Genomic DNA, 12,928 nt, shown 5'->3' on the forward strand with positions numbered 1-12,928 from the left:
CCATCTTTCTAAGCCTCAGATTCGGCTGGATGGAAGAATTCTTTCGCTCGGACTCAGAGGCCATTGCCATGTCTGAGCAATACAGCTGTACCGAGCATAGCCTCCCTCTGTAATATGGATGCCTGCTTCTATGACGTACAAAATGCCAGTGGCCTGAATACTCGTCATCGTTTACAATGGTAGGATACCAACAGGCACTTTGGAGTTACCCTCAGAGGAGGCAAAATCTAACCTTTTGAAGGTTGTCATCCTCCACAGTTACAGAGCCCTTGCTCTCCTTGGACGAGGTTTTTCTGGAATTGGTTCCGGATGCATTGGACAAACCCTTTTTGTCCCAGTACCCCATAGACCCATTACCTGACAACGCAGTGCCGGCCCAGGTGATTTACATTTGTGGTAGCTAAAGCCCTCCCCAGAAACTCTTGTGGTCCAAGTTTCTAGTTCAGAAGTTAATTCATATGCCTTTCCCACTGCATCTCCGGACCGAGTTTAATAAACTGAACTCTGTCGGCTGTAAAATCTACTTCTCTGGTGGCCTAGTCCTTTTTACAGAAAAGGTCATCTATCTCCGGGGCTGCTCACACTTAGTGGGAACTGGCAATAAATGTAAGCATTATCCTACTAATCGGAGTGAAAAGTTCTTATCTAGTCAAGGAGCATGGCAATCACCCTGTGCTGCCAGGCTTAGATGCGTTATAAAGAGGTCCAGATAACCAGCTATTGCAAGCTGGGGGGTGGCCTTCCAGTCAAGCAGTTCCAACAACAATATGACATTATTGAGGCTGCTCAGAACACAATCCACACAGCAGAACCAACTTTTGCAGCCACCCCAAACACTACAACACATGTACAATTATTTTTGGAGGAAGGATGAATATTGGGATTCAATCACCAGCATTGGATCCAGCACACCCCCATACTCTGCCAGTTCGGTGATCTCAAATCATCTGTGACCTCCCACTGCTTTACACTACCATCTGTCTGTGGCGGGGAGCATCTTCCACTTTTACAGCATTTGGGAAACCATCTCAATGGATCGTAGTATCATCGAGCTAATTTGCAAGGGCTATGCTCTCGCATTTCTTTTTTCACATCTAGAACACCCTACTCTTCACCAGGATGTGCTGTCAGACATGCACTTTGATTTTAGAGGCAGAAGTCCTCACCCGAGGGCCCTAGAAATGTGCTTCTGGGAGAATGTTCTCTTCACTTCATGGGCCCTTATTGCAGCATGCATCTTATTGGTGCAGATAGCGGATGAGGGCCCCATTGTGGTGCCTAAGAAAACAGTAGTCCCAACGTAAAAGTGCCTCTACTGGGATGCATATTTTAGTTGTTACATCAGGATCTGTCCTGGTAAATGGTTCTTCTCCAACCTTTTTGTGAATAATAACCTTCTTCAGGTACAGGCTGTTTCGGTCGCACTGGTCTTGGGTGTCTATTTGGTATGGAGTCTGCATCGGAGCAGTGCTTACACATAAACGTGCTGAAGCTGTTGGCAATCCTTGTCATGAAGGCATTTCTCCCTTCCATCTCATTGACCACTATTCAGATCCTGTTGGTTACCACTACTGCTGTCCATTATATGAACAGACAAGGTGTGTGCGTTTATTGACCCTGTTTTGAGTGATGATTGATATGTGGTACTGAGCACAGTGGTGGGGAATTTTCCAGCCAGTGGTTCTACTTGTAGGTTCCAAGAGGGGTAGCTACTTTTCCCATTAGTCAGTCCATCACTCTAAAAAAAGAAAAAAAAATCTTCTTTCTCCCTAATCATACCCACACTGAGAAGGACCTGCAAAGAAAAGGAGCGGCTGTTTTCACTGAACCCCAGACTAGCATTATCGTATTCCATAGACCACTCCACAGTACAGAGCAGATGATCACTTCTTTGTGTGGCTTTGCTGAGCCAAAAAGAGCAAGGCAGTGACCAAGTGCAGCAGTTTGCATTGCTTTATCCTCAATATGTATATATGCAATGCCCTGGTCAAAAATTATCCTCCAGAGGGCATTGGTGCCTAGTTCACTAGGGCCAGGGCTGCTTCTATTGCTCCCACCAGAGGGGATACTGTAGAAGACCTCGCCTGTGTAGCCATGTGATCCTTTTTGCTTACTTTTACGAAGCACTACTGCCAGTCTCCTCAAGCAAGCAGGGACACTTTGGCTGGGATGTATGACGTATTCACACATGCCTTTACAACGCAAGCCTTTTAAGTGCGGGCAATACAACAAACATGTTACCATGTGTTCCATTACAACAACTTGCTGTAGGGAAGCGCTAGAGTTTTGAATAGTATATATCTGAAAGAGACACGTTAGTGATAGATTCCTTACCTTAGACTATCCCCAGGCGTCAGACTGGATCCGGAAATTTTTGCGTAGCAGTACCCTTGCGCGTCGGTAGGCGTCGTCTGCGGCTCAGCATCAGTCGTGGGCGCCGTGATGACGTCGTCTGAGTACTTAGACGCCGCCTCCGCGTGCTGACGTCAGTTCTTCTTTTTTCCGTGCCAGCAGCGCAGATCCGGAAAAAGTGGTACCTTAGTCACTTTTGACTAAACTTTTTTGATCTTTTGATCATCCTTTTTCGAAGTCTTCGACTCCGATCGGTGCCGGTAGGGATGCCAGGTTTTAAGCCCTGTGAGGATTGCGACCGGCTGATGTCAGTCACCGACCCTCACCGTCGGTGTCTCCTCTGTCTCGGCGTCGACCACGACGACAAGACCTGTTCCGACTGCCGGGCCCTGACTTCGAAGGCTAGGCGGGAGCTGTCCCGTAAGCGGCTCGAACTCCGGCAGTCGGCCCCGCGCCGCGAGAGGTCCCGGTCCGGACTGAGGTCGAGGGACCGATCGCGGGAGAGGAGCCATCGGAGCTCCGGGAATCGACATCACTCCTCCGGGTCGAAGTCGTCAGGTAAGCACAAGAAGTCGAAGAGACGTCATCGCTCTTCCATCTCCCCCCTTGTGGAAGGCCGAGATGCGGCACGTTATTCGATCCGGTGTGGACTGGATACCACCAACTCTCTGGGCAGAGCGATGGCAACGACGGTGGCGATTCGTCGCCACGTCTGGTTGAGGTCCGCCAACTTCTCGGCTGATGTCCAGAATACTCTCATGGACGCCGTTTGATGGCCGTCGCCTTTTTGGCGACAAGGCAGACCATGCGCTTGAGCGCTTTAAGGACTCCAGGGCTAACGCCAAGTCCTTGGACCTCTGCCCCGCGCCAGCAATCTGCTGCCTTTCATTCCTTACGTGGCCATGGAAGTGGTGTACCCACACGTGCTGCCAGCCACGCTCCGGAGGGTAATACCCAATGCGGTGGTGGCCGTGGAAACCGCCGTGGCGGCGGTCGGGGAGAATAACTAGGTCAGTCCACACCTTCCCCCGCAGCATCCGCCTCAAAACCCTCCTAGTCCGTGCTTTCAGGCCCATGTGACGCCAGTGGGGGCAGGGTTCGCCATCGCCTCCTCCACTGGCGCAATGTCACATCGGACAGGTGGGTGCTGCAAATCGTCCGAAGGGGCTACTCCCTCCCCTTCGAGGCGACCCCTCCAGCCATGCCACCGCAGTACCACCGCGTATAGGGGGATCATTTGCAGCTTCTGCAGGTGGAAGTTACAGCCCTCTTGGCCAAGGGGGCCATCGAGCGCGTTCCTGGGTCAGAAGTAGGGTGTGGTTGCTACTCCCACTACTTTCTGGTACCCAAGAAGGGCAAAGGGGGCCTACGCCCTATCTTGGACCTACGGAATGTCAACAGCTTCCTCCGGAAGGAGAAGTTCAAAATGCTGACACTGGCTCAGGTCTTAGCTGCCCTGGACCCAGGAGACTGGATGGTAGCGTTGGACTTGCAGGACGCTAATTTCCACATCCCCGTCCTGCCGGCCCACCGGCACTACCTGCGGTACACGGTTGGCCACGAGCACTTTCAGTATACCATGCTCCCCTTCGGCCTTACCAGCGCCCCACGGGTGTTCACAAAGGTGATGGCGGTGGTCGCAGCGCATCTGTGCAGGTTAGGGGTTTCAGTCTTCCCCCTACCTCGACGACTGGTTGTTGAAGGCGGGCTCGCCCCAAACGGTCGTCAGCCACCTCCAGACAACGGCAGACCTCGTGCACCAGCTGGGGTTCTCCCTCAATGTGCCGAAGTCACACCTGTGCCCCTCTCAGAAGCTCCTTTTCATCGGAGCGGTTCTGGACTCGGCGCAGTTTCGGGTTTATCCTCCCGAACAGCGGGTCTGGGATATTCAGGCTCTGATTCCACTGTTTCAGCCTTTATCCCGGGTCTCAGTCAGGTTGACGCTGCGGCTTCTGGGCTGATGGCCTCCTGCATCCTACTGGTGCATCACGCCAGGTGGCGGATGCGGGCTCTGCAGTGGGACCTGAAGTTTCAGTGGGCCCAGCATCAGGGCAACCTGTCAGACCACGTCCTGATCACGGAGGGCACTGCGAGACAGCTGCAGTGGTGGCTCACGGACCGCGATTGGGTCAGCGGCAGATCCCTCTCCCTTCCCGAACCGGAGCACGTAGTTGTGACAGATGCGTCCCTCCAGGGCTGGGGAGGCCACATGGGAGAGGCGGAGATCAGAGGCCTCTGGTCTCCGGCGGAGGCCCGGCTCCACATCATCCTTTTGGAGTTGCGGGCGATTCGTCTAGCACTGAAAGCATTCCTCCCCTCTGACCGGGGGAGTGTAGTGCAGGTGTTCACGGACAACACCACCGCCATGTGGTACTGCAACAAACAGGGCGGGGTGGGGTCGTGGACCCTTTGCCAGGAGGCTCTGCGCCTCTGGCAGTGGCTGGAACGCCAGGGCGTGACCCTGGTGGCTCAACACCTGGCAGGTTCTCTGAACACCAGGGCGGACGAGTTCAGCCACCGGTGCATGATGGATCACGAATGGCGTCTGAACTCGGACGTGGCTCTAGGCCTCTTTCAGCGATGGGGAGAGCCTTGGTTAGATCTATTCGCCAGCGAAGAGAACGCGCAATGTCATCAGTTCTGCGCGTTGGAATTTCCAAGGCGGCACTCGCTCGGAGTCGCTTTTCGTCGCGAGTGGAGTTGCGGTCTGCTGTACGCCTTTCCGCCTATACCACTTCTGCCCAGAGTGCTGAAGAAGATCAAGCGCGACCGGGCCCAAGTCATCCTTGTGGCTCCGGACTGGGCACGAAGGTACTGGTATCCAGAGCTACTCAGTATGTCAGTCGATTCCCCCGGTTCGTCTGCCTCTTCAGGAGGACCTTTTGTCGCAGCAGCAGGGGACGGTCCTCCACCCGAACCTGTTCAGTCTCCACCTCCATGCTTGGAGATTGAGCGGCGACAGTTGAGGCCATTTGACTTGCCTCCTGAAGTCTGTAATGTCATTCTGGCAGCCAGGCGTCCCTCCACAAAGTCTGTATACGCCTGCAGGTGGAACAGATTTGTGGCATGGTGCACAGCAAAGGCTGTGGATCCTCTTGCTGCCCCTCTCTCTGAGGTTCTTCTCTTCCTTCTTTCTCTTGCCCAGCAGGGCTCTGCTCTGAGCACTATCAAGGGCTACCTTTCTGCCCTTTCAGCCTTTCTGAGGCTGCCTGATCAACCTTCTTTGTTCAAGTCAGCTATTGTAAATAGATGTTCGAGGCATATGGGCTGCAGATAGTACATTTATGAATAGATCGCCATCTGGTGTTGGGCTCTGATTGCACTTGTTTTTCTCTTGGAGAAGTCTTTTGTCGTCCCGAGACCGATGACTTCTCCTTTGGGTGCTAGTGCGCATGGGCATAGACTCCATCCTTAGATTGTTTTTTTTTTTCCGCCATCGGGTTCGGATGAGGATCGAAGCGCTCCGGATGGACTTCGACAAAAGAGTTATATTTTGGCACGTATTCCCTTTCCAATTCGACGGTATTGTTATCGAGCGCGAGTACATTTCCATTTCGACGCGCTTCGACGTCAACAACAAGATTTCCAACTTCTACGTCGATGAGACCAGTCCAGCCGGGAGTCCATGGAAAGGACTCCATTCAAGAAATGTCCAACGTGTGGTGCTAAGTTCCCGCACAAGGACCTACACGAGGTGTGCAACCTCTGCTTATCCCCTGAACACGAATCCAGGGACTGTGAAGCCTGCGCGGCATTATCCTCCAAGTCGACGATTAGAAACCGTCGAGCCCGAAGACACGAGGCGTCGAGAATGCAGTCCGAGGCAATCCCGGAGCTGTTCGAGGCCCAGCACCCCGAAGAGGAAGAAGATGAGGACGAGTCAGGGTCGGAAGCGGACGAGTCTGACATCGAAGAAATCGACGTTCATCAAACCGTGAGTGACGACGTCCCTTTACCAAAAAAACGACCCCGCTCGGTGTCGACCCCGCCTTCGAGCCCGGTCCAACAACCGAAAAAGTTTCCGACGCCCAGCCTTTGGGCTCGGCAACGAAACCGAAACACTCGGCATCCCACCATGTCGGATCCGAGAAACGGCCCACCTCGACATCGACACCGAAGCTCCATACAAAGGAAAGCTCGAAGTCGAAACATTCCATGTCGAAACCAAAACTGCTTCGACGTCGAAGACTTACTCGACACCGAAAATATCGGATTCGAATAAACTCTCGGTGCCGAAAACACAAATTGACAGTCAGAAGCAAAAGCACCTTTCGGAACTAAAAAACTTCAGTACCGACACAGTAGCATCAGACAGATCCAAAACAAAAGACTTTGTTTATTGATCCACAAACTGGCAAGGTGGTGACAAAACTACCTAAAAAGAGGAACAATGAATAGTTGGACGACACAACTCCTCCTCCTAAAAAGAGAACAATGGGGACAAATACAACTCCTCCCCTTTCTCCAGTGCCTAGAGACACACCCTCTTCTCCTCTTCCTCACACTCTGCCAGCTATTCCTTCTACACCACGCCCATCTACACCTCAAACAGATGTAGAAAGTGACATAGGAGAGGGGGAGCATCCTAGGGATGATGAAGACACTGTCCCAGAGGACGCAGACCCATGGGAAGATTATAATGTAGTGTCTATAACGACCCTGAACTGTATCCCTCAAAACCTTCACCACCTGATGATAACACAGGTTTTGCACAGCTAATTAATAGGGCAGCAAAATACCACAAGGTAGAATTACATGCGGAACCTCAAGTAGAGGATTTCCTTTTAGAAACACTACCTGCTGCACAAAGAACATCAGGAACACTACCAATGCTTAAGGGTCTCCTCAATCACACATCAGAAATATTCAAAGACCCTGTGAGGGCTAGGGTATTAAACCCAAGAATTGTATCAAGGGACAAATACCTCTAGACTCGCTAGCGGTCACAAACGCTCGTAAGAGAGCAAACTCATTAACTACAGGAGAGGCTCCTCCTCCTGACAAGGAGTCTAAGTTAATAGATGCCTCTGGCAAAAGAGTAGCATCCCAAGCGACAAACAGCTGGCGCATAGCTAATACGCAAGCGCTACTTGCACGTTATGACAGAGCTCACTATGATGAGTTAGAAAAACTCATTACACATCTCCCTAAAGAACATCAAAAGAAGGCAGATCAGCTTATACAAGAAGGGAAGATAATAACTAATACTTCCATTAAGTGCGCCTTAGACGCAGCAGACACTGCAGCAAGATCCATAAACACCAGCATCATGCTAAGAAGACATGCATGGCTCAGAGTCTCAGGGTTCAAACTAGAGGTACAAACATCCTTATTGAACCAGCCTTTTGATGGGAAAACACTTTTCGGCTCAGGCACAGATGAGGCGTTAGCCGTTTCTGTATCCTTCTTCATCTTTTCTAAGTCAATGGGAGCATTGCAACAGCCAACTCAAAGGGGTTCCTTTCGTAGGTCCACTTATAGAGGCGGATCAAAGAATACAGGCACAAACCAGCAATCAACCTCTTTTACACCAACATCACCCAGAGGTAAATCTAGAGGCAGTTACAGAGGTAACAACAACAAGGGTAGAGGCCGCAGAAATAACAACCGCAACTCTCCTACCCCAGAACAGTGACTTCATACAGCTCCCCCCAGACCATATAACACCGGTCGGGGGACGCCTATCCCAGTTCCCACCTGTCTGGGAAAACATCACATCAGACAGGTGGGTGAGACAAATTATCCAACATGGTTATTGCCTAGAACTCACAGCTACCCCACCAAACATCCCCCCCCCAAACAGCGTCCAATGAGTCAAGATCATCGAACACTGTTAAAACAGGAAGTACTATCACTACTAGAAAAGCATGCCATAGAGAAGGTTCCACAACCCAACGGGGAACAGGAGTATACTCTCTATACTTCCTAATTCCCAAAAAAGACGGGTCTCTAAGGCCAATACTAGACCTCCGACCTCTCAGTGCATACATAAATTCGGAACATTTCCACATGGTTACGCTCCAACTAGTACTTCCTTTACTGAAGAAAGGGGACTTTCTTTCTACACTGGATCTAAAAGACGCTTACTTTCATATCCCAATTCACAAAGCCACAGGAAATACCTCAGGTTTGTGGTAGAAGGACAACATTATCAATTCAAAGTCCTTCCGTTTGGGGTCACAACAGCACCAAGGGTGTTCACAAAATGCCTAGCAGTGGTTGCAGCTCACCTAAGAAGACAACAAATACATGTCTTCCCTTACTTGGACGACTGGCTAATAAAGGCCAAGTCACAAGAAGAATGTCTTCAAAACACACAAAAGACAATTCAGTTACTGCACCAGCTAGGGTTTACGGTGAACTACACAAAATCCCACCTGCAACCAAACAAGGTTCAACAATATCTATGGGCTACTATAAACACAGAAAAAGCCAAAGTATACCCCAATCCAGTCAGAATTCAAACAATGATCTCATTGATTCAAAGAATTCAACCACAACACTCACTAACAGCGCGAGTGTTCATGCAACTATTAGGGATGATGTCATCTTGCATACTGCTGATACCATATGCCAGACTACAAATGCGTCCGCTGCAAGAATGTTTAGCAACACAGTGGAATCAGGCTCAAGGTCAGATTACAGATCTGGTGTTGGTAGACGACCGCACACATCGCTCTCTGAAGTTGTGGAACACAACAAACATTTCCAAGGGGCGGTCGTTCCTGGAACCAATTCCACAAGTGATACTAACAGCGGATGCATCGCTCACCGGATGGGGAGCGCATATGGAGAAATATACAGTGCAGGGAAGATGGAGTCTACAGGAAAAAAGACTGCACATCAATCATCTAGAACTACTAGCAGTGTTTCTAGCATTACAAGCCTTTCAAATGCACATTCTCAACAAAGCAGTCCTGATCAGAAAAGACAACATGACAGCAATGTATTCTATTAAAAAAACAGGGGGGAACGCACTCTCTCTCCAACTATCCAGACTAGCGCAGGAAATTTGGAGATGGGCCATTCCTCAAAACATCTATCTGTTAGCCAAACACCTACCAGGAGTTCAAAATCAGATAGCAGACAGTCGGAACAAATACACGAATGGGAACTGCACGACCAAATACTGCAGCCATTCTTCCAAAGATGGGGACAACCAGAGATAGATCGCTTTGCCACTCATCAGAACGCAAAATGCCAAAGCTTCGCATCCAGGTACCCACACCACCTGTCGCAGGGCAATGCATTATGGATAAATTGGTCCAACAAATTTGCATACGCTTTTCCCCCCTCTCCCACTAATTCCATTAGTGGTTCGAAAACTGCAACAACATTCAATGACCATGATACTAGTAGCACCCACGTGGGCACGACAGCCGTGGTTCACCACGCTCCTGCAACTCTCACAGGTGCCACATCAAAAATTAAGAATTTTACCCATGCACCTTACACACAAACATGGAGAAATAATGCACCCAGATCCCAAACAACTGAACCTATGGATCTGGCTCCTGAGGTCTTAGAATTTGGATACTTAGATTTACCTCCAAACTGTATGGAAATCATTAAGCAAGCGAGACGTCCAACCACCAGAGCATGCTATGCTGCAAAGTGGAAAAGGTTTGCGGTATACTGTAACAGTAACAACATCAACCCTCTGGACGCATCAACAAAAAATATTATTTGCTACTTACTACACTTACAGCAATGTAACCTTGCTTACACCTCCATTAGAGTACCGGCAATTAAAGCCTTCATGGAAGGCCTCAAAAAAGTCATTCCACCTTCCCCGGTCTGGAATCTCAACATAGTACTCACCAGACTAATGGGACCACCTTTCGAACCTCTGCATAGGTGTGAAATACAATTCCTTACATGGAAGATGGCCTTCCTTATAGCCATTACCTCCCTCAGGAGAGTGAGTGAATTACAGGCATTGACAATACAAGAACCATTCCTACAGTTACACCAGAATAAAGTGGTTCTCAGAACAAACCCAAAATTCTTGCCTAAAGTAATTTCAGCATTCCACATAAATCAACCAGTGGAACTACCAGTCTTTTTCCCAAAACCAGACGGTAGCAGAGAGGGCCCTACATACATTAGATGTCAAAAGGGCAATATTGTATTACATAGAAAGAACACAAACATTCAGGAAAAACAAACAACTATTTGTAGCCTTTTCCCCAACACATAAGGGCAATCCTATCTCTAAAGCAGGCATTGCCAGGTGGATTGTAAAATGTATACAAATATGTTACATGAAAGCAAAGAGAACATTAACTGTTCCTCCTAGAGCTCATTCTACACGTGAACTAGGGGCATCTATGGCATTCTTAGGAAACATTCCCCTAGATGACATATGCAAGGCAGCAACTTGGTCTACACCACATACCTTCACAAAACACTACTGTGTTGATGTGCAGGCAACACAACAAGCCAGAGTGGGCCAAGCTGTACTAAAAACTTTATTTCAAACTGTTGCAACAGACACTGGTGACCACCGCTAGGGAGGTAACTGCTGTATAATCTATTCTTAAATGTACCATCTGCAGCCCATATGCCTCGAACGAAATATGCTACTTACCAGTATGCATCTGTTCTTGGCATAGAGGGCTGCAGAGTGGTACATGCCCTCCCTGCCTCCCCGGAAACCTGTGTCTGTTCCAACACTATCTTATTTAGATACACTTACATGGGCATCTCTTTCTGTATTCTATTACACTACTCCATCTAACCCTACTATGGCAAAACAATCTAAGGATGGAGTCGATGCCCATGCGCACTAGCACCCAAAGGAGGAGTCATCGGTCTCGTGACGACAAAAGACTTCTCCAAGAGAAAAACAAGTGCAATCATCCGAGCCCAACACCAGATGGCGATCTATTCATAAATGTACCACTCTGCAGCCCTCTATGCCAAGAACAGATGCATACTGGTAAGTAGCATATTCCTTCTAAAGGGCATCACACACACGTTCCCTCCTGTTCCGTTTGTCATGCCTCATTGGGACTTGAACCTTGTTCTTACATTTCTGATGTGCGCTCCCTTTGAGCCACTTCACAACTGTCCTCTCTGCCTTCTAACTCTGAAGACTGCTTTCCTGGTTGCCGTCACCTCTGCCAGGAGAGTGAGTGAGCTCCAGGCCCTTTCTTGTACTCCTCCTTTCCTTTCTGTCCATCCGGACAAGGTTGTGTTGCGTACTAAGCCATCTTTCCTGCCCAAGGTTGTCACAGCCTTCCACATCGGGCAGTCCATCACCTTGCCAACCTTCTTTCCGCCACCGCACTCCTCTAAAGAGGAAGAGCGGCTCCACCGTCTGGACCCAAAACGTGCGCTCTCATTCTACTTGGATCGCACACGCCAGTTCCGGGTGGATGACCAACTCTTTGTTGGTTACGTGGGGGCTAAGAAGGGGAAAGCAGTACACAAGAGGATCATCTCTCGGTGGATCATCTTGTGTATCCAGGCATGTTACTCCTTGGCTAGAAAGGAGCCCCCTGTTGGATTGCGGGCTCATTCCACCCGAGCCACGGCGACTAAAACTGTCCTGGGCCGGGAGTGCCCTTACAAGACATCTGTCAGGCAGCTACGTGGGCATCGCTGCACACGTTTGCAAGACACTACTGCCTGGACAGCCAAGTCCGGAGGGATGGCTACTTTGGCTGTTCTGTCCTTCAGGACTTTCTGGTGTGATTATTGGTTCGCAGACCCACCACCGGGGTTGGTATTGCTGGGGTATCTATTCTAAGGTAAGGAATCTATCACTAATGTGTCTCTTTCAGATGCACAAGTTACTGCTTTTGTAACAATATCTGTAAGAGACATTAGTTAGTGATAGATTCCTTACCGCCCACCCATCCTCCCCGTTCTGCGAACTGATATCTAGGGTTAGGGTTTCACCTTTCAGGGCCCTAGTTTCAATGGCACCAGTGTTGGTTTTTAACATGGCTCAGCGCTTCTGGCGCGGAAAAGCTGTCTCTAAGAACTGACGTCAGCACACGGAGGCGGCGTCTAAGTACTCAGACGACGTCGTCACGGCGCAGATGACGGACGCGGAGCCGCAGACGACGCCTACAGACGCGCAAGGGTACTGCTATGCAAAAATTTCCGGATCCAGTCTGACGCCTGGGGATATTCTAAGGTAAGGAATCTATCACTAACTAATGTCTTTTACAGATATATCGTTACACAAGTAGTAACTTGTGCTTTACTACTCCAACTCCAGTCTGTGCAACAGTAGGGAAGGTGTTGTATTTAAAATCCAACAGTGAATTCCCTATAGCAAGTCGTTGTAATGAAACGCGTGGAAACAACTCTATCGTTGCAGTGCCTGCGTTGTAATGGCGCTGCATTATTCTGACTGCGATGTAAACACAGTTTTCTCTCTGGCTGTGCAGTTGAGTATGATTATATGGCATGATCTGCACTATACTTACCTCTTGTAGGGTATTGCTTTGGGCGCATTCATTACCTTTTGATAACAATAATTCTGGTGGTAACTGCTCTTGTGCCACAGCTTCCCAGACCTTTTACATTCTTGCTGCAACTTTTATTTGCAACATGTTCGCTC

The 12,928-nt window shown here is 49.4% G+C and overlaps 1 protein-coding gene across 2 annotated transcripts in view; it reads left to right on the plus strand.

Annotated features, from left to right (window-relative positions):
* TXNDC5 (thioredoxin domain containing 5) overlaps positions 1-12,928 on the plus strand; it is an 83,927-nt gene that overhangs the window by 56,314 nt on the left and 14,685 nt on the right. The gene's annotated exons all lie outside the window — the stretch shown is intronic.

Source organism: Lissotriton helveticus, chromosome 4_1 (genome assembly GCF_964261635.1).
Source record: "Lissotriton helveticus chromosome 4_1, aLisHel1.1, whole genome shotgun sequence".
In the NCBI taxonomy this organism is placed as follows: domain Eukaryota; kingdom Metazoa; phylum Chordata; class Amphibia; order Caudata; family Salamandridae; genus Lissotriton; species Lissotriton helveticus.